The sequence below is a fragment of the Mustela erminea genome, chromosome 18 (genome assembly GCF_009829155.1).
Source record: "Mustela erminea isolate mMusErm1 chromosome 18, mMusErm1.Pri, whole genome shotgun sequence".
In the NCBI taxonomy this organism is placed as follows: Eukaryota; Metazoa; Chordata; class Mammalia; order Carnivora; family Mustelidae; genus Mustela; species Mustela erminea.
Window position 1 is genome coordinate 16,313,086 of NC_045631.1, and position 22,779 is coordinate 16,335,864.

General features: G+C 39.9%; 1 protein-coding gene across 2 annotated transcripts in view; it reads left to right on the top strand.

The window, feature by feature from the left end:
* SMG6 (SMG6 nonsense mediated mRNA decay factor) overlaps nucleotides 1-22,779 on the top strand; it is a 243,283-nt gene that overhangs the window by 119,360 nt on the left and 101,144 nt on the right. The gene's annotated exons all lie outside the window — the stretch shown is intronic.

Genomic DNA, 22,779 nt, shown 5'->3' on the forward strand with positions numbered 1-22,779 from the left:
AAGAGGCCACAAATGGCTTCTTGGGTGGAAGCCTTTTGGCCTACATGAAGTATATAGAGAGAGACATAAGTGCATGGCTTTTTTTTCTTTTTTTTAAGATTTATTTATATGTTTTACGTAGAGAGAGAGAGAGCATGTGCTAGCGGTGGGGAAGGGGCAGAGATAGAGGGAGAGGGAGAGAGAATTCTCAAGTAGACTCCCACTGAGCACAGAGCCCAATACAGGGCTTGATCCCCGGACTCTGAGAGCATGACCAGAACCAAAATCAAGAGCCAGCTTTCTAACCGACTGCGCCATCCAGGCACCCCAGATAGATGTTTTTTTTTAAAAATACCAAATAGTAAAAACTAAATCCCAGCCATAAACTGCAAATATGAAAGAGATTATATTGATTAAAAAATATTGCTATATTGAAGATTTAAAATGTTTAAACGTGTTCTTTGTAGGAAAGAGTTGTATGTTCATTATAGACAAGTAAAAAAAAAAGAAAGAAAAATTTATCCACAGTCCTTTTACCTAGTGGTAACATCTCTGTTATTTTTGCTAATCATAATCATATTTAACTACTAGCATACACACTTTTTTATTTATATAGTTATCTTTGCTTATTTATTTATTTATTTAATAAACATATAATGTGTTTTTATCCCCGGGGTACAGGCCTGTGAATCGCTAGGTTTACACACTTCACAGCACTCACCATAGCACATACCCTCCCCAATGACACTTTTTTAAATATAAAACTAAGAATTGTTATACAGACTATAATCTGATTTTTTTCACCAAATCTTTTTTTAGTGTATTCTTATATGGAATCATTTTTTAAAAAGATATTATTTGTTTATTTATTTTAGAGGGAGAGATAGAGGAGAACAAGTGGGTGGGACAGAGGGAGAGGAAGATAGAATCTCAAGGAGACTCTGTGCCAAGCGTGGAGCCCAACATGGAGCTCGATCTCGGGACTCCAAGGTCTTGACCTGAACTACAATCGAATCGGCTGCTTAACCAACTGAGTGCCCTCTGTGGAATCATTTTTGATTATTACTTTGTATTCTTCTGTATGCCAAGGTTTCTTTAACTAGTCTTTGCTTTATTGAGCCAAGGGACTGTTCTTAATTTTTGTACTGTTGTAAACAGTGACATGATCCTTATAGCATAATTTTTGCATATATTCCCCTTGGTTAAACCTATTGATATATAAAAAACCTCTTCCTCTTTGGATGTGTTTAATGACTAATATCTTGGGAATGTCAGACTCTCTCTCTCCTAAGAGGAATACTCATTTTATGCTTTTCCAGTGAAAAGTTGGGAGTGAAATCCTGCTCTTCTAGTGTCAGAAGGGGATAATAATGGGGAATTGTAGTATGTGAGGCTGAGGATAACTAACACCGTGTTATATGTTGTGGGAGAAGGTCAGTTAGAAGAGAAACTGGGTAAGCATGGCTTGGGCCAGGAGATCTTAGTACTCTTCTTCTGTGATCACAAGGTGAGTTTGACTCTGGAGGGTACTTCTGGGAATCAGCTATTGGCTTAGCTGCCTTTTGGTGCAGAACAAGGAAGGAGGCCTAACCAGCTTCAGACTTGCTGACCCCTAACTCCTCATCAACCCTCCCAGTGGTAGTGTCAGTATGATATGTGTATGTGATACAGCATATGGTACAATGCAGCATATGACGAGTGTATGATGTGGCCAGAGAAGAACACAGAGCCAGCAGCCCATGCCCTCAGCCTGTAGCAGTGGTTTACAGGCTGCCCCAAGGCAGTTGCACCTCGTGGCAGCTTGAGACTAAGGTAGGTCTCCACCTCAAGGACTGTGAAATAGGTATGTCAAACATAATGTCTCCAGATCCATACTCTCCCATAAATCTGGTCTGTCTGTCTTCTCCCCATCTTGGTAAATAACAGCTTTGACTTTGGGTAGCTTATATCAAAATTCTTGGGGTTATTCTTGGCTACTCTCTTTTTCTCACACCTCCATATCTAATTTATCAGCTGTTCATGTCTTCTTTACCTTCAAAATAAATGCAGATACAAATCTTTCTTACCACCCCACCCTAGATCAGCTCTTTGCAATGCCTTCTGACTGGTTTCTCTAGTTCCTCCTTCCTCCTACTCCCCAGTCTGTTTTCAGCACAAGTGGAATGATCTTTTTATTTATTTATTTATTTTTAAATTTTTAAAAAAGATTTTATTTATTCATTTGACAGACAGAGATCACAAGTAGGCAGAGAAGCAGGCAGAGAGAGGAGGAAGCAGGCTCCCTGCTGAGCAGAGAGCCTGATGTGGGGCACGATCCGAGGGCCCTGTGATCATGACCTGAGCCGAAGGCAGAGGCTTTAACCCACTGAGCCACCCAGGCGCCCCAGAGTGATCTTTTTAAAACATCAATAAGATCATGTCACTTCTTTGTTCAGAACTTTCTGATAGCTGCTTTTCTCACTTAGAGCAAAAGCCAGAGTTTTGGTGTTTTGTTTTTCTTTTTTTGAAGGATTTTTATTTACTTGAGAGAGAGAGAAGGCATGAGAAGGGGGAGAGTCAGAGGGAGAAGCAGACTCCCTGTTGAATAGGGAGCCTGTTGAGGGACTCGATCCTGGGACTCCAGGATCATGACCTGAGCCAAAGGCAGTTGCTCAATGAACTGAACCCAGGCACCCTAAAAGCCAGAGTTTTAACAACATCCTGCAATGCTCTCAGTGATATGACACCACCTCTACCCGCCCTTAACTCTGATGTCAGCTCCTACTGCTCACCTCCTACCCGATATGCTCTAGTCACATTGGCATCCTTGCTATTCTTCACACAAGCCAAGCACTCATGTCTAAGGATCTTTGCACTTGCTTTCCTCTTAACCTAGAACACTGTGTCCCCAGAGAGCTATGTGGCTCTCTCACTCCCTTTTAAATGTCACCTTGTTAGAACAGTCTTCCCTAGCTACTCTGTATAACATGTTTCTTTCCTTTTTTTTTTTTTTAATTCTACTTTATTCTCCATTGCAGAGGAAAATAACGTCTCTATATCTAGCATGTATTGGTCCCAGGGTTAGGTACTTCTAAGTTCTCCTGATAAGTCTGCCAAGTAGGTATTAGTACCTTTGTGTTGTTTGTTCTGTTGTGATGGTGGTGGTGGTTTTTCAAAGAGGTGACTGAAGTTCAAGAGAAGAGTGAAAAAATGTTGATAAACTTGTATGCGTCATCTGCATAGCTGACCTAGAATCTTTAGGTCAGCTATGGAGGGAATCTTTAGGAACCTCAGCCTTTTAGAAATCTGAAAGAGATCAGTATTTTCTCCAGCTTTTAGTGTTCAGTACCAAGAAATGTAAAATATGTCAAGGACTTGTCAGTAGCAGCAACATGTGCAATTTCAGTGCTGTCCAGATTGGTCCCATGTTTGGTCCCACCTTGATGCCCATTCAACAGGTATTTGCTGAGCATGTCTGTATTATACTGTCTTACACACAGAACAAGAGAGATCTAGACTTGTAAAGCAAACATCCTAGTTTGGGAAGCAGTTGGTGGCATGTACAAACGTGAGAAGCAACACAAGTTAATTTGAACCTGTAATTAAGGAGGAACTCTTGAAATTCTGTTGAGCTGGTAATATTCCAAAGAAGGCATTGCTTAAGGAGCACTGATTTGGCATTAGTGTATCATTGTATTTTCTAAGCATGTTCTGTGGAACTCTAGTTTTATAGGTTCTTAATTGTTAGATGAAAGTAAAAGACTTTCGTGATCATACAAGTTATGGTAAAGTAATGTTAAGCAGGGATGCCTGGGTGGCCACAGTCAGCTAGGCATCCAACTCTTGATTTCGGCTCAGGTCATGATCTCAGGATTGTGAGATTGAGTCCCAAGTCATCGAGCTCCCTGCTCAGTGGGGAGTCTGCTTCTCACTCTTCCCCTCTCCTGCTGCCCCTACCCCCACTTATGCTATCTCTCTCTCTCTCTCTCTTTCTTTATCTCTCTCTAAAAACAATAATTAAAAAAAATTAACAACATTAAACAGAACCCAATACTGTAAGACTTACTGGAGCTTTAACATAGTCTACTGTGAGAATAGACTTTGCAATCTTTCCCAAACTTGATTTACCAGTGATCTTTTTTTATTTAACATCTTGCAGGACTAGTATTTAGCTTAAAAAAAAAAGTTAAACAAACAAACAAACAAACCTGGGTGTGGGATGAGCAAGAGGTAAGAAAACAGGTAGCTATTGGAATCATCCAGAAGAAAAATCAGATGAGGGTAAAAGCAGAGTGGAACTAGTTACATTCTGAAACAAACATCACAGATGTTGAAACAGAGCCAGCCAGGGCAAAGAAAGTGACCTTAGGTTCATGGTGTGGCTGCTGGACATCTAAATTCAGAAGGGATAAGTAATTTACTTACCCAAGGTCATGTAGTTAGTAAGGAAGTGTAGGTTTAGAACCCTTCCTTTTCTGTAGTACTTTAAAACTTCATGTTCTGGGACTCCTGGCTGGCTCCGTCTGTATAGCATGGATTCATTCTTTCTTTCCTTCCTTCCAGAGAGGGAAGCAGGGAGTGGCAGAGGGAAAGGGAGAGAGAGAGAATCTCAAGCAGACTCCCCACTGAACTTGGAGACTGACGCAGGGATCAGCACAGGGATCAAACTCATGACCCTGAGATCATGACCTGAGCCAAAAACCAAGAGTTGGACGCTTAACCAACTGAGCCGCCCAGGCGCCCCAAGCGTGAAACTATTGATCTCGAGTTCATAAGTTCTAGCCCAGTGTTTGGCATAGGTTTACTTAAGAAAAATTAAAAAAAAATTTTTTTTTTTTAAATCCTCATGTTCTAATGATTTGGTGTCTAGGATTTGGTTCAAAATAATTTATGGATAGAAGCATGAATGAAAAGACCAAATATTGATCATTATTACATCTGAATAATGGGTGGATTGATTTCATTATAGTGTTCTACTTTTGTGTATGTATGAAATTTTCTATAATAACTTGTGGTTAAAAACAGTAATATATAGCCATCCTGAAAAGAGGCAAAACAAATAAAATTCTGTGTCTTTTCTGCTACATTATGTGCATAAGTGATTAAAAAAGTAATCGAACTGTAATAATAATGAAGTTAAGCTCTTGCAGGCACTAATCGCCTTCCAGGCACTGCGCCAAACTCTTTACATGCTTTCTCATTGAAACCCCAACAGCCCTATATGCAGATAGGAGAAATGATGAAAAGGAAACTGTTTTAGGAGAAAGATGTTCAGTTCATGGTGTGCCTTAGTCAGTGTAAAAAAAAAAAAGCTTAATTGTCGTCTTCAAAATCTATGTATGTAACTGGTGATACTAACCAAGGATCTACAGTGTTTCTATAGGATATATAGTCTTTCCTTTATCTAAAGAACTTTCCTGAAGCTCTAGTTATTTAAAGGTACTGATGCATTTATGCATGCAGAGGTGTTAGCAGTGCTTATTCTATCATCCCCATAGTAGTTTTATTTGTCTTCCTCCCCATATTGTCTGACCAAGAACTAAGTGAAGAACTTTTCAGTAAGCTAATGCTGCGGCCATTCTTTGGGTTGATTGGGGAAATAAATGATTATAAGTCACATTATAAGTTGGTGTTTTGAGTCTCATATCACATCCCATTCATTCTTACAGTCATTTTTGCTTTCTTTCTGGATGTAGGATCCTAGGAAACTTTGTCATACTTAAATATGTTGTTGAGGTTAAAGATGGGGCTTAAATTGTCCAAGTTTTGGAACTCCTGGCTTGTCTGCTTATTTATTTGTTAAATGACATTTTTGGAGTGTTGTTTGTTGTATACATAATTACCCCAAAATGTTTAAATGGAAAATAGGGAAAAGCACAAAAAATAAAAATCACCTGCAAACTACCACCTAAAATTAATCAGTGTTAATAGCATAGTTTAAGTCCTCCCAGTCTTCCCCATGCTTAAAAGTGTATACTTATTCTTTTCTTTTCATAAAATTAGACTGTCCAGTATATGCTTTGTTCTTGTTTTATGTCTTTTATACATTTATATATACTATACATATTTTTTTAAGTTTTTTAAATTTATTTGACAGACAGAGATCACAAGTAGGCAGAGAGGCAGGCAGAGAGAAAGGAAGGGAAGCAGGCTCCCTGCTGAGCAGAGAGCCTGCTGTGGGACTGGATCTCAGGACCCTGGGATCATGACCTGAGCTGAAGGCAGAGGCTTTAACCCACTGAGCCACCCAGATGCCCCAAGATATACTATATGTATTATATATACATATATATATACTTGTACACGTGCATACATACGTGTGTGTGTAGTTTTGGACAATATATTGCCTTTGTTGTTTGGTGGTCTAGAAAATATTCAAGTGCTACCAGTGACTAATTTATTTAAAAACATACTTGATCCTCTATTCTCAAAGTATCAACATCAAGAATAGAAAAAAAGCCAGCCAGAGCTACTGACTCATGTATTTAAGATATGGAAATTAGGGCTGCTTACAAATATGTATTTTCTTCTTTTTTTTTTTTTTAAGATTTTTATTTATTTATTTGACAGACAGAGATCACAAGTTGGCAGAGAGGCAGGCAGAGAGAGAGAGAGGAGGAAGCAGGCTTCCCGCTGAGCAGAGAGCCCGATGCGGGCCTCGATCCCATGACCCTGAGATCATGACCTGAGCCGAAGGCAGAGGCCTCAACCCACTGAGCCACCCAGGCGCCCTGTATTTTCTTTTTCACACAATTCCATGTTGTTTCTAAATTTACAGTAGTTATTTAGAATTAATTTTGTATTAAGTGTTTTCAGTGCTCACCATCAGGTCTTTTACTCTCTGGCTCCCCCCCCCCCTTTTTTTTTTTTTTAAGATTTTTATTTGTCAGAGAGAGAGAGAGTGCCCAAGCTGGGGAGCCACAGGCCAAGACAGAAGCAGGCTCCCTGCTGAGCAAGGAGCCCAATGCAGGACTCAATCCCAGGACACTCTGAAACCATGGCCTGAACCAAAGGCAGATGCTTAACCGACTAAGCCACCCAGGCGTCCCGGGTTTCCCATTTTTATTATGTCCTTGACTCATCTGCTATTCAGTAGTAATATACATACTTATGCAGAAGAATCAAATAATTCACAAAAATATATACAGTCAAAAACCACCTGCCAGGAGTAACTGCTGCTAACAATTTGATATTTACCTTTTTAGACTGCTTATATACTGACTAAAACATATTTATACATGTATATACCTAAATGATCAAAATGATAGTGTGGTGTTCATTGCATTTCAAATGCACTTACATTTTGAAATAGTTTTTATTTTGCCCTTGCACATGAATGGCAGCTTAGCTTAAGTCAACTTTTTTTCCCCCTTAAAACTATAGGTATTATCCCATTGCATTAATGTTTAGGAAAAATTGGAGGAAAGTCTGACTTTCCTTCCTTTGAAGTCAGACTCTTTCTTTGGTCCAAAGGGGGTAACTTACAGCCTTTTATAATCTTGAATTTCAGATTGTACAAGGATTTATTTAGATGTTGGGCTTTGTACTTTAATTTTTTATGGACACCTAATGAGCTTTTTAATAAGCAGATCCACTTCTATCTTTGGACCAGAAAAGTTTTCGTGTCCTTGATTGCTAATGTTCTGTTTATTCTATTCTTTTCTTCACTGTCTTCTACATCTCTTTCTGTCATTTTCATCTCTTTTTGCTTTGCCTCTGCATTGTCGGAGAGCTTTGCAAGTTTATATTCTCTGGAATTGATTGAGATTTTTAAAATGCTGATTCTACTTTTTATTCCTTCTAATTCAGTTTTTTTTTTTTTAAGATTTTATTTATTTATTTGACAGGGAGAGAGACAGAGAGGGACACAAGCAGGGGGAGCGAAGAGGGAGAAGCAGGCTTCCTGCCGAGCAGGGAGCCTGATGTGGGGCTCGATCCCAAGACCCTGGGATCATGACCCGAGCTGAAGGCAGACGCTCAATGACTGAGCCACCCAGGCGCCCCTCTAATTCAGTTTTTAAGTCTGCTAATGTATTATATGTTAACTCATATTACTTCCCTGTTTTACCCTGGAATCTTTATATTTTTGCCCACCTTTTATCCAAGTCTGTTTAATCTATCTTTGTTTTGTCATTTTTCTTTTATCATACTTCACAGAGTCTATGATTTTAAAAATTCAGTTTTAAGAATATCTTCTTCATTTAACATGCCCCATACTCCCTGCAAATATGCTTTGTTTCTCTATCTTTTTGTGTGCTATGTTCTCCACTTTTAATGTTGCAGACCCTTTTCATAAGCCCCAACTTGGATTTCTATAATCTGATTCTGGCCAGTTATATTTCTTTGAACAAAGAAAGGTGTCCTCAGGTCTGATAATCTGCTTCAAAATAGGTTATGTAGATTCTCATGGGATTTCTCCTTTGTCTACAAATACTATTTAAAATCTTGTCAAGTCTATAGCTGGTTATTACAAGTTTTGTAAGTATTACCAAGTCATAACCCTAAGGGAGTGGGGAGGAGGCCAGGTGGTATCCAATCTTACTAAATGAATTTATTTTCTACATTTGCTACTCTGTATATAGTGGAGCTACTACACCAGAGCTAGTTTCCTGTGTCTGATCTCTGTTCACATAAATGATATGGCAATTTCCGACCTCCTCACTGGAGCTGTGGTCATGTCAAGAGGAAATTCTACTCCCCGGCCACTCTATTATTTAAAGATTTATTTATTTATTTTGGGAGAAAGAGATAGCAAGAGGAGGGCCCAAGGAAGAGGGAGAGAGAATCCCCAGCAGACTCTGCACTGAGCTCAGAATCCGAAACAGCTTAGAACCCTGAGATCTTAGAACCCTGAGATCATGACCTGAGCTGAAACCAAGAGTTGGACACTTAACCAGATCTGCCACGTAGGCACCCCTGGCCACTTCCCATTTAGTATGGTAGTTTACCCCTGAAATGCTGATTGTGAGTGTTACTGATTTGGAGCTGTAAAAAAGCTTCCAAGTGGTGTTCTGCATCTACCCTATGCCCTCACACTTTGCAGTAGACAGAATAATGGCCCATTGAAAATGGTTCACATCTTAATTCCTGAAACCTGTTGAATGTTACCTTACAAGGCAGAGGTGCCTTTGCAGATGTGATTAAGTTAAGTAAGAATCTTGAGATGGGAAGATGATCCTAGATTGCTCACATGTGATTAATGTAATCACAAGGGTCCTTATAAGAAGGCAGGAATGTCAAGAGTCAGAAAAAGAGGGGCGCCTGGGTGGCTCAGTGGGTTAAGCCTCTGCGTTCCACTCAGGTCATGATCTCAGGGTTCTGGGATCGAGCCCCACATCGGGCTCTCTGCTCGGCGGGGAGGTCCTCTGTCTCTCTCTCTCTCTCTCTCTCTGCTTGCCTCTCTGCCTACTTGTGATCTCTCTCTGTCAAATAAGTAAAATCTTTAAAAAAAAAAAAGAGTCAGAAAAAGATGTGATGATGGAATTAAAGGTCCCAGTGAGAGAGATTTGGAGATAGTGTGCTGCTGGCCTTGAAGATAAGGGGAGGGACTATGAGCCAAAGAATGCAGGTGGCCTCTAGATGCTAAAAAAGACAAGGAAACACCAAGAACTCCCAAGAACACCAAGGGTCTGAGATCACTGTCAACACCTTGTTAACTGATAAAACTGACAACACCCTGTGAACACCTTGATTTTAGAATTTCTGACCTTTAGAACTGTAAAGTGATAAATTGTATCGTTTTAAGCCATTAAATTTGTAGTAATTTGTTACAGCACCAATAGGTGACTAATATACCCTTCCAAACTGGAGAATTTTGCAGGCTTTTCATTGTTTACTTCTCTTGGTGCTTTCTTCTTCTTCTTCTTCTTTTTTTTTTAACCTTTTAAATTATGAAATGTGCGTATGGAAATGCATTAAAAAAAAGACTTGGCACAAAATGAGGACCTTGACCAAGCAGGTCAAGAAATAGAACAACACAGGGATGGTAATTACCAGTTCTATTCAGTTTATGTAGGAGGTCCTAGCCAGTACAGTAAGACAAGAAAAAGTAATAAAGTATTAAAAATATGATTGGAGGGGCCCCTGGGTGGCTCATTTGGTTAGGCAACTGCCTTCATCTCAAGTCATGATCCCAGGGTTCTGCGATCGAGTTCAGCATCGGGTCCCCTGCTCAGTGGGGAGTCTGCTTGTTCCTCTCCCTCTGCCCCTCCTCTGGCTTGTGCTCACGCATGCTCTCTCTTTCTCTCTCAGATAAACTCTTATTTTATTTTATTTTTTTAAAGATTTTCATTTATTTGACAGAGATCACAAGTAGGCAGAGAGGCAGGCAGAGAGAGAGGAGGAAGCAGGCTCCCTGCTGAGCAGAGAGCCCAACGTGGCGCTTGATCCCAGGACCCTGGAATCATGACCTGAGCTGAAGGCAGAGGCTTTAACCCACTGAGCCACCCAGGTGCCCCTAAACTCTTATTTTAAAAAAGATGTTTTGGTAATACATTATATGTTACTAAAAATGATTGAAAAAAAAAAAAAAAGATTTGGAAGGGTGAAAAATCAAGCTAAAGATGTCTTTGTTGGCAAATGTGATACATAGAAAGTCTTTAAAAAAAAAAACAAGGATAAATTAATAAGGTAAGTCAGTTTAACAGAGTTGCTTCATATAAAGTCAGTATACAAAAATCAATTCCTTATCCCCATACTAACATGTAACCAAATAAGATTTTTTTTTTTTAAGTTGACTTCTTAAAAAAATAAAATGTAAGTGGATTTCTTAGGAGTGCAAGCTGTTAATTGGCTCTTATGATCTGCTTCCATCTGTCCTCTTTCCATCTGGTAGTAATTCTTTATGATTTATGGCGGATGGATGGCATTTTCCTGTTTAAGAGCTATTGACTGCTGTGCATCAGGTACTATTCTGATACCACAGCCATGGCAGTGAACACAATAAGCAGTGGGCAGATACCAGGACAAGGGAATATATTCTGTGTATCCAGTTTGGTCACTTCATTTGGGATATTGGAAGTAGAATTATTTAATTCAGAGGTCTTAATTTAAAGATTTTATTTTTTTTTTAAAGATTTTATTTATTTATTTGAGAGAGAGAGAGAGAGAGGTCAGTGAGAGAAGCAGACTCCCGGATGAGCCAGGAGCCAGACGAGGAACTCGATCCCAGGAGTCCAGGATCATGACCTGAGCCAAGGGTAGCCGCCCAACCAGCTGAGTCAACCAGGTGCCCAGGTCTGTGCTTTTTAAGGAGCTTTTTTGTTTGTTTGTTTGTTTGTTTGTTACAAAAATAGCCTTTCTCGGGTGCCTGGGTGGCTCAGTTAGTTAAGTGTCTGCCTTCAGTCAGCTTAGGTCAGGATCCCAGGGGCCTAGGATCCAGCCCCGTGTTGGGGCTCCTTGCTTGATGGGGAGCCTGCTCCTCCCTCTCCCTCTGCTGCTTCCCCTACTTGTGCTCCCTCACTCTTTCTCTGTCAAATGGATAAATAAAATCCTAAAAAAAAAAGAAAAAAGAAAAAAAAAACAAAACTTTTCTTTGTATTATGAAATAGATGCTCATTTTAGAAATAACTAGGAAAATCAAGATTTATGAGTAAGGAGAAGAAAAGTTTCTGTGATACTTCTTTCCTGGTTGGGTAGATGGATAGATAGACAGACGTGAAATTTTTTTGCTTTTTGACAGAAATAGAATCAAATCATATATACTGTTTTGTAATCTACTTTGTTCACTTAACAGTAAATATATCCTGCATATATTTCCATGTTCACCTAACATGAATTTTAGTGGCTGCCTTATATTCATTTGTGTGGACATACCATAATCTTTGCAGAGTCCTCAACTATTAGGCATTTTAGGAAGTTACTCACTTTTCATTTATTTAAATGATGCCCTCTCTGGCAGAAATCTTTACATACATCTTTTGTTAGTTGATTTTTGAATTGCAGTTACTAGGTCAAAGATATATGTATATTTTTAAGAGTTTTGATTGGTAGTGCCAAATTGCCCTCCAAATAAAGGGTATAAGCCATTTAAACTACAGAGTATAAGAGTATTTGTTTTCTAGCATCCTTATGGTTTAATTTTTCCTAACTTTTCCAGAGATGGGCAAAAAGCAGTATTTCATTGTTTTGATTTTCATTTTTTGATTACCAGTAGGGTTGATTTGATTACTAAAACTTATGTGCTTATTGGCATTACATTTCTTATAAACTGCCTATGTTCTTTGCCCATTTTACTATTAGAATGCTCATCCAGGGGCGCCTGGGTGGCTCAGTGGATTAAGCCGCTGCCTTCGGCTCAGGTCATGATCTCAGTGTCCTGGGATCGAGCCCCGCATCGGGCTCTTTGCTCAGCGGGAGCCTGCTTCTCTCTCTCTCTCTGCCTGACTCTCCGCCTACTTGTGATTTCTCTCTCTGTCAAATAAATAAATAAAATCTTTAAAAAAAAAAAAAAAAGAATGCTCATCCATTTTTTTTCTTAATGATTTGTGATGGCTGTTTTTTAAAATTTTTTAAAGATTTATTTAATTTAGAGAGAGAGTGAGTGCATGAGTAGGGGGAGGGGCAGAGGGAAAGGGAGAAAGAATTTCAAGCGGACTTCCCACTGAGCATGGAGCCTGATGCAGGATTTGATCCAAGAACCATGAGATCATGACTTGAGCCAAAATCAGGAGTCAGATGCTTAACTCATTGAGCACCCAGGTGCCCCTGTGATGGTTGTTTATGAATAACTTTTGAACTTTGTTTTTCTTCTTTTTTTTTTTTTTAAGATTTTATTTATTCGTTTGACAGAGAGAGAGAGAGATCACAAGTAGGCAGAGCAGCAGGCAGAGAGAGAGAGGGAAGCAGGCTCCCCGCCAAGCAGAGAGCCTGATATGGGGCTTGACCCCAGGACCCTGAGATCACGACCCAGCTGAAGGCAGAGGCCTAAACCCAGTGAGCCACTCAGGTGCCCCACTTTTGAACTTTCTTTAGTTGCCTTTGTATTAGAATGTTTTATTTTTATATTAAATGAGATGAGAACTTTCGGAAACTTGGGAGGGATGCAACATTCTATGGTTTAGGTAGTAAGAGCATGGATGTTACTTTGTCACTGCGCTAGATAAGATCTTTTGTTTGTTTTCACCCTTTGAGTCTGTTTCTCCTCTTCATTCTTCCCTATCAGTCCCTAGATATCTAAAGAAAAACCATGTCCAGCCAGACATTTAGAAATGAACTATGAACTGTATCTATTTCCTTTTCTATTTTGCCTGTTTAGTGGAAGACGTTCTTGATAAGAATATAAACTTAATAAAAGCTATGTAGTATTTTGAGAAGGCCTCTGGTTTCTATCAAGTATTATAAAAAAATTTTCCCCTTCTCACTTGAAGTGCAGTAAACACCTTGATGGGCTGCTTTGTTTGATGATTCATTTCATCAGTGGCCCTTTGGCACTAACCATTTGTATCGTGTGTATCTCACTGCCTACCTCATTATGGCTCTCCCTCACCTCTGTGCTCTCTCTTACCTCTTTACTAATTGTTGATAAATTTGTAGAATTACTGTTTACTGCTTCTGTTTCCTCCAGTACTTTCAGATTTATCCGTTATTGCCTGATTTATAAACCTAATTCCCCAAGTGGGCCCTATTGAACTCCATTATCTTTTTTTTTTTTTTTAAAGATTTTATTTATTTATTTGTCAGGGATAGAGGGAGAGAGAGCGAGTGAGCACAGCTTGACAGAGAGGCAGGCAGAGACAGAGGGAGAAGCAGGCTCCCTGCCAAGCAAGGAGCCCGATGTGGGACTCAATCCCAGGACGCTGGGATCATGACCTGAGCTGAAGGCAGCCGCTTAACCAACTGAGCCACCCAGGTGTCCCTTGAACTAACTCCATTATCTTTATGCTTATGCTATGGATAGGTCAATGACTAGGTGTTCTTTTTGTTCTTGGATAATAATTCTCATACTTTAGCATTCTTCAGAATCACCTGGAGGCTTTGTTAAACCACCCAATTCCTGGGCCCAGCCTCCAGTGGTTTATGATTATTTGGGAGGAAGAGACAGAAAAAATTACATTTCTAACAAGTTCCCAGGTGATGCTGATGGTTTGAGAACAGCTGTTTTTCGGTGGCTGCCAGGGTTGTAATCATCTGGCAAAGATTTTGGCCCAGGTAAAAATAGTAAAGATTTCTGGCATAAATAGTCTTCCTCATTTTGTCTTTAACTTTGGAATATAGGACATATTACCTAAGAGTTCATATACTTTGCCCTCATGGTTGCCAGATAGGTTTCTGAGTTCTTTAAAAAGTTATATTCAGGGGACGCCTGCGTGGCTCAGTTGGTTGGGCAGCTGCCTTCGGCTCAGGTCATGATCCAGCATCCTCGGATCGAGTCCCACATCGGGCTCCTTGCTCAGCAGGGAGCCTGCTTCTCCCTCAGCCTCTGCCTGCCATTCTGTCTGCCTGTGCTCGCTCTCTCTCCCTCTCTCTGAAGAATAAATAAAAAAAAATCTTAAAAAAAAAAAAAAAGTTATATTCAGAATGCTATAGATATGTTTTTCCAGAGTATATATGAAGAGTCACATGTCTGGATCTCTTTTCCTAAGAGGGCTCTGAGCAAAACATCTGACTTTTTTTTTTTCTAAAGATTTTATTTATTTATTTGACAGAGAGAGATCACAAGTAGGTAGAGAGGCAGACAGAGAGAGAGGAAGGGAAGCAGGCCCCCTGCTGAGCAGAGAGCCCCATGCGGGACTCGATCCCAGGACCCTGAGATCATGACCCGAGCCGAAGGCAGTGGCCTAACCCACTTAGCCACCCAGGTGCCCCAAACATCTGACTTTTAATGAGTGTTTATCATGTGCTAAGTACTGTTTTAATGCTTTACATTATCTCAATTAAATGTCACAGAAGCCCCATGGGAATTTGAACTTTATGAAAGAACTTGCCCAGGATGAACACAGGTAAGAATGAACCAAATCCAAGCAATCTAAGTTGAGAGCACGTACTCTTCATTGGATATAAATACGGTAGTAGAGTGGTTGAACAATTATTTCTTAGTATACCTCCAGTTCTCTTCTTTTTTTTTTTTTTTTTTAAGATTTTATTTATTTATTTGACAGAGAGAGATCACAAGTAGGCAGAGAGGCAGGCAGAGAGAGAGAGAGAGGAGGAAGCAGGCTCCCTGCCCGGCAGAGAGCCCGATGCGGGACTCGATCCCATGACCCTGAGATCATGACCTGAGCGGAAGGCAGCGGCTTAACCCACAGAGCCACCCAAGCGCCCCCTCCAGTTCTCTTCTTAACTTTGACAGTTCTTTTATTTTCACTGGGAGCTTGACTTTCCACCAGGAGCTTGGGAATTCTTTTTTTTTTTTAAAGATTTTATTTTTTTTTATTTTATCAGAGAGAGAGAGAGCATAAGCAGTGGAGGAGGGCAGGCAGAGAATGCAGAGAGAGGAGCAGGGAACCCCCCTCCCCCCGCCCCTTCCAGGACTTGATCCCAGGGAGTGGAAGGCAGACGCTCAATTGACTGAGCCACCCAGGTGTCCCAAGCTTGGGAATTCTTCACCTGGTTTGGGGAGATTATCTGATCTCGCATAATAGTTCTTGAGAATGAACAAAGAAATAAAAGTTCATGTGAGGGGAATGGATGCTCAGATTGAATTTATCTGCTGCTTTCTCTCTGGGTTGGATGTTCTTCATATCTTAGAATGAATGTCCTGCCACCCAAGGACACCTGAGTGTCTAGAATATGAGTCTTTGGAGAGAGAACTTAATTTATTTTTGGGAAACTCTTGAGAGTGCTCTAAGAGGATGAATTTATGCACAGGGTGATCTACATCATTTTAGAGGTGTGCCCAAGAGCAAAAAAATCTTAAGAGTAGTGGCAGTGTAACATATAAGAACCAAAAAAATCAGGACAATGCCTTGGGCTCCAGACTTTGCAGGCAGGATCACTTAGAGATAAACAAGCACTCTTGGAGTTGGTTGATGGGGGTAACTGATACATAAAAACCTGAAGGTGAGTGATGGATGGAAGTTTGCCTGCCTATCCACTGATATACATACATCTTTGGTTCAAGACTAAATAAATATGAGCCATAATTTAAAAAAAAAAAAAAAAGTTGAGGTGGCTCAGTCGGTTAAGTGTTTGGCTCAGGTCATGATCCTGGAGTCCGGGGATCAACCACCACATCAGGTTCCCCACTCAGCAGGGAGTCTGCTTCTCCCTCTGACCCTCTCCCGCTTATCCTCTCTCTCTCTCTCTGTGTCTCACAAATAAATAAATAAAATAAAGTTGCAGTGGGTGAGAGGATGAAGTATGTTACCTAGATTGAGGATTTAACTGTTGACACAAATGTCTGCCTCTGTACTTCCTGTCCCACTCTTTATTTTCTTTAATGTAATTCTCATATATGTAAGAGAATATTATGTTTTTACTTTATAATTTTAGATATCTGAAAATCGTCTTTATTAAAGTTAATACTTTCCTTTTATTAATCAACTTGTTGGCATATAATTTACATATAATAAAATCTTATATTTGAATGTATTGATGGTGTATATATACCTATATATATACCTGAGTAATGACCACCCCAATCAAGATAGAGAGTGTTACCTTCCCCTAAAATGTTCCTAAATGCCTCTTTACAGTTATTCTCCCCAGTCTCACTACCCATCTTGGGCAGCCATGAATCTAATTTTTTTTTTTAAGATTTTATTTATTTAGGGACATCTGATTGGCTCAGTCAATTAAGTGTCTGCCTTCGGCTTGGGTCATGATCCCAGGGTCCTGGGATTGAGTCCTGCATGGGGCTCCTTGCTCAGCAAGGAGCCTGCTTCTCCCTCTGCCTGCTGTTCCCCTGCTTGTGCTCTCTCTCTCTGTCTCTCTAACAAATAAATAAAATCTTTTTTAAAAAAAGATTTTATCTATTTTTTAAAAAAAGATTTTATCAGAGGTGCCTGGGTGGCTCAGTGGGTTAAAGCCTTTGCTTTCAGCTCAGGTCATGATCTCAGGGTCCTGGGATCGAGCCCCACATCGGGCTCTCTGCTCGGCAGGGAGCCTGCTTCCTCCCCTCTCTCTCTCTCTCTCTGCCTCTCTGCCCACTTTTGATCTGTCAAATAAATAAATAAATAAAAATCTTTAATTAAAAAAAAGTTGAAGTTATTAGTCTTTTTTAAAAAAAGATTTTATCTATTTATTCTAGAGAGAGCATCGGCAGGGCGGGCGGTGGGTGGTTTATGCAGAGAGAGAGGAAGAAGCAGACTCCCTGCAGAGCAGGGAGCCCAACATGGGGCTCATCCTCAGGATCATGACTTGAGCCAAAGACAGATGCTGAAGCAACTGAGCCACCCAAGTGCCCCTGATTATTCTTACTATAGATTAGTATTACCTATTTTAGAATTTCCTGTAAGTGGAATCCTACAATGTATTCTTTCACTCAGCATGGTATCTGTGAGATTGGTGCATGTTGTGTTTCTCTAGTGGTTCATTCCTTTCACTGATGAGTAGTATTTGTCAGTTTATCCATTCACTTTGAGTTTGGACATTTGGGTTTTTATTCTTTGGCTGCTATGAATAAAGATGCTGTGAACATTAATGTGCAAGTCTTTTTGTGGACATATGTTTTTATTTCTCTGGGGATAAATAGCTGGAAGTAGAATTGCTCAGTTACATGATAAGTATATTGCTAACTTTATAGAAACTGTTTTCCAAAGTGATTAAACCATGTTATATTCCCACTAGCAACACTTGAGAATTCTAGTTGTTTCACATCCTTGCCCAGCGTTTGGTATTTCCAGTCTTTAGCATTTTAATCATTCTAGTAAAGTGTGAAGTGATCTCATTTTAGTTTTTTTTTTTTTTTTTAAAGATTTTATTTATTTATTTGACAGAGAGAGATCACAAGTAGACGGAGAGGCTGGCAGAGAGAGAGATAGAGGGAAGCAGGCTCCCTGCTGAGCAGAGAGCCCGACGCGGGACTCCATCCCAGGACCCTGAGATCATGACCCGAGCCGAAGGCAGCGGCTTAACCCACTGAGCCACTCAGGCACCCGATCTCATTTTAGTTTTAATGGCATTTGTGTAATTAATGATGAGCATTTTTTTCTTGTGTTTATTAATAATTTATAGGTCCTCATTTGTGAAATGTCCAAATCCGCAGCCTATTTTCAAAATTTGGGATATTGATGTTTTCTTATAGAGTTGTGAAAGTTCTTTATATATTCTGACAACAAATCCTTGTCAGATACGTGTCCTGTGAGTATTTTCTCACCCTGTATGGCTAGCTTTTTAAAAATTTTTTTAAGGGGCGCCTGGGTGGCTCAGCGGGTTAAGCCTCTGCCTTCGGCTCAGGTCATGATCCCAGGGTCCTGAGATGGAGCCGAGCCCCGCATTGGGCTCTCTTCTTGTCAGAGAGCCTGCTTCCCCCTCTCTCTCTGCCTGTCTCTCTGCCTACTGTGATCTGTGCCTGTTAAATAAATAAATAAAAATCTTAAAAAAATTTTTTTTTAAGACAGAAACTTGAAAAGCAAATGGTTTTAATCTGATGAAATTTGGGTTTTTAAATTTTTCTTTGTGATCAGTTTGTTTTGTTTTAAGAAATCTTTGTTTTTGCCTTCTTAATTATACCCTTAAAATTTTTTAGTTGTTCTAGGGCTAATGATTTGCATCCTTACCTTTTCAGAATATATTTTAAGGTCAGTATTGTAACTTTTTACACTTCACACCTGTGCTTCCTGCTTCATGGTTTATAAATGTAATCATTGCAAAATAGTATAATTTCATTCACCCATTCCCTCTTGTTCAGTGCATTTATTTTCCTTCTTTTTATTTTTTTATTTGAGAGAGAGAGCATGAGAGAGGAGAAGCAGACTCCCCATGGAGCTGGGAGCCCGATGCAGGACTCTATACTGGTACTCCAGGATTATGACTTGAGCCAAAGGCAGTTGCTTAACTGACTGAGCCACCCAGGCACCCAGTGCATTCATCTTCTCTTTGACTTTTCATACGGTATAAACCCTACCATACCATTATTATTTCTACTTTGTTATCTTTTAAGTAAATTACAAACAAAAAGAAAATACAAACTTTTATATCTATCTACTTATTTACTGGTGCTTTTCATTCTTTAGAGTTAAATTTCCAGATGATAATCATTTCTCTTGAGCCTAAAGGACAGAGTGGGTGGCAGGTGACAAATTCCTGTAGCTTTTGTTTATCTAAAAATGTCTTTTTCTCCACACCCCCTTTTATCTTTGATTTTAAAGGATTTTTTTAAAAACTGGATATAGAATTCTGGATTGAAGTTTGGTTTTTTTTTTTCTTTCAGCATCTTCAAAATGTGTTTCTCTTATTATCTGGCACCCATTGTTTTCTCAGGAGAAATCAGCATTCATATGTCTCTCTGTATAATGTTTTTTTGGGTGGGGAGGAGTCTGCTTAAAATATTATCTTTTTATCTGTGGTTTTCAGAAGTTTGATTGGGATGTGCGTTAAGTGTAGTTCTTCTTAACATTAATTCTGCCTGATGTTCACTGACCCTTTTGGATTGGTGTTTTCATCAAATTTGGAGTATCTTTCAGAGATTATTCTTTTTTTTCTACCCTACTTAGCCTCTTTTCTCTTTCTGGAATTTCAATTATGTATATGTTAGACATTTTAAAATAATCCCACATGTATGTGAGGTTCTGTTGATCTTTAGTGTGTTTTTCTCTCTAGTCTTCAGATTACTTAGTTTCTTTCTTTTTTTTTTTTTAAGATTTATTTATTTTAGAGAGAAGAAGAGAGAGAGAACACATGAGTGGGGAGAGGGGCAGAAAGAGAGGGAGAGAATCCTAAGCAGATTCCCTGTGTGTGTATCCCCCCACCACCACCCCACCACCCTGGTATGGAACTCATGCAGGGTTCCATCCTAGGACCCATGAGATCACGATCTGAGCTGAAACCAAGAGTCAGATGGTCAACCAACTGAGCCACCCAGTGCCTCCGGATTACTTAGTTTCTATTAATCTGTCTTTATATTCATGGGCTCTTTTTTTTTGCCATTTTCAATATAATGTTTATCCAGTGAATTTTTTTTATTTCACTCTTTTGCTTTTCAGTTTAAGAATTTCTACTTGGCGGGGGCACCTGGGTGGCTCAGTGGGTTAGGCCGCTTCCTTCGGCTCGGGTCATGATCTCGGGGTCCTGGGATCAAGTCCCGCATCGGGCTCTCTGCTCAGCGGGGAGCCTGCTTCCCTCTCTCTCTCTGCCTGCCTCTCCGACTACTTGTGATTTCTCTCTGTCAAATAAATACATAAAATCTTTAAAAAAAAAAAAAAGAATTTCTACTTGGCGGCGGCGGGGTGGGGGAGGGTTGTGGTGCGCCTGGGTGGCTTAGTCAGTTGAGTCCTGGACTCTTGGTTCCAGCTCCAATTGTGATCTCAGGGTTGTGGGATTGAGCCCACGCTCAGCAGAGTCTGCTTGAGATTCTCTCCCTCTCCCTACCCACTCTGGCCCTTCCTATACATGCTCTCTCAATCTCTCTCTAAAATAAATAATATCATTAAAATAATCTCTCTAAAATAAATAAAATCTTGTAAAAAAGAATTTATACTTGATTCTTTTTTATAATTTACTTTTCTCTGCTGATATTCTCATTAAGGCTGTATTTCCCTTTAATTCTTTGAACATCTTTCTTCCTAATATTTTGGACATATTTGTAATAGCTGCCTTTAAAGTTTTTGTCTGCCAGTCCCAACATGTGGGCCATCTCACATTTGATTTCTGTTGAATGTAGATTGCATTTTCCTATTTTTTTTGTGTCTCGTGATTTTTGTTTATGGTCAGTGGCACTGGATAATTTGCTAGAGATCTTGTTACCTTCCCCTGGAGATATACCTTTTTGATTGTTTTTTTAAATGGCACTTAAATTTCTGCTTGATCATCTTGAACTTCTTGATCATGTTGAACTTGTTTTTTACGTATTATTAGAGCAGTTACCTAGGAACCTCGGATATTTCCCAAGCCCCAGTAACATGTCAACCTCCAAGCTCTGTCTCCCCTGTAGACTTTGTTTTAGATGTATGAATGCAGATTTAGATTAGCTCTCACTCTAGGGTGTGGCTCCTCTGGAGTCTCAGGTGGTTGCCAAGGGGTGTTAACAAGGTGTTAAAATCTTCACTCGGGCAGTGTTGGAACTCCCAACTCCCCCATCCCAAGGCAGTGCTTTTCCTGCACCACTGCTGGATCTTTAGTATCCCTTTCTGTTCCACTGTCAGCCTCTGGTGATCTTGGCTACATATGTACAGTCCAGCCTTTATTCCCTTAGCCACTGAAGATGTACTTTATGCCCTCTGTAAACTTCTTCCTGTCCATTTCCCTGCTTGCTAATTCCATCCCCTTCAGCTACCTCAAATTCTGCCTCTGCCTCTTCAGCTCATCAGGACCACCAGAATTTCCCTGGGACCCAGCTTTCAGTATCATGGTTGGAAAATTATCCCCAAGCAGAGGATTGAGGGATCATGGGTTCATTTTATGAATTTCTCTTCTCTCAGATAGCACAGTCTTTTTTTCTCTCATGAAAGGGGAACAGACGAATCATAAAAATATATTTCTAGTGTTTTTCCCCAGTTGTATTGAGAAATAATTGACATACATCATTGTATATGTTTGGTGTACATACATGGTGTACAAAATGATGGTTTGACTTACATGTATTTTAAAATGATTGCCACAATGAGGTTAGTTAGCATTCATCATCTCATACAGATACAATAAGAAGCAAAGAAAAATTTCTCCTTGTGATATATCATACAACAGTGTTAACTGTAGTCATATCGTGTTGTATATTACATCCCTAGTACTTGTCTTACAACAGGAAGTTGGCACCTTTTGACCACTTTCCTCTAGTTTGCCCTCTCCCTACGCCCACAGCTGGTAACCACAAATCAGAACTCTCTCAAGGAGTTTGGTGTTTTAGGGATCACAGTCTCATACTGCCTCTTGTCCACTGCCGATAGACAGTTGCCTCAGGTATTTTATAACTGTGTATGGTGAAAGGACTAGTCCAGTACTGCCTACTCCATCATGCTAAGAAACGGAAGGTAGGCTATCTTCACTTGTAAATTATAGAAGTAATCCATGCTATCAGAAATACTGAAATCGGGGCACCTGGGTGGCTCAGTGGGTTAAAGCCTCTGCCTTCGACTCAGGTCATGATCCCAGGGTCCTGGGATCGAGCCCCGCATCAGGCTTTCCGCTCAACAGGGAGCCTGCTTCCTCGTCTCTCTCTGCCTGCTTCCCTGTGATTTCCGTCTGTCAAATAAATAAATAAAATCTTAAAAAAAAAAAAAAAGGAAATACTAAAATCGCATAGAACTGTAGAGTGTAAGAGTACCAGCCCCTCCTTCCAAGTTTGTGTCTACTTTCTAATAAAGTCTGCAGCTGACCTTGAAAAGCAAAACAGGCAAAAACTGCTAATTACAGTCTGATAACCATTCTTGCAGATATACATATACAAAATATTAACTTTTCTGAGGTGCCTGGGTGGCTCAGTGGGGTAAAGCCTCTGCCTTGTGATCAGGTCATGATCTTAGGGTCCTGGGATCAAGCCCCGCATCGGGCTCTCTGCTCCATGGGGAGCCTGCGTCCTCCTCTCTCTCTCTCTCTCTGCCTGCCTCTCTGTCTACTTGTGATCTCTCTCTGTCAAATAAGTTAAAATTTAAAAAAAGAATATTTAACCTTTCTAATAAAAATGCATGTTGTATATACATTACTCTTATTTTAGCTTAGTATATATATGTTGCAGCGGTTTCTGAATCAGTATGTATAAATCATAGTTACAGATGTAATTTACCC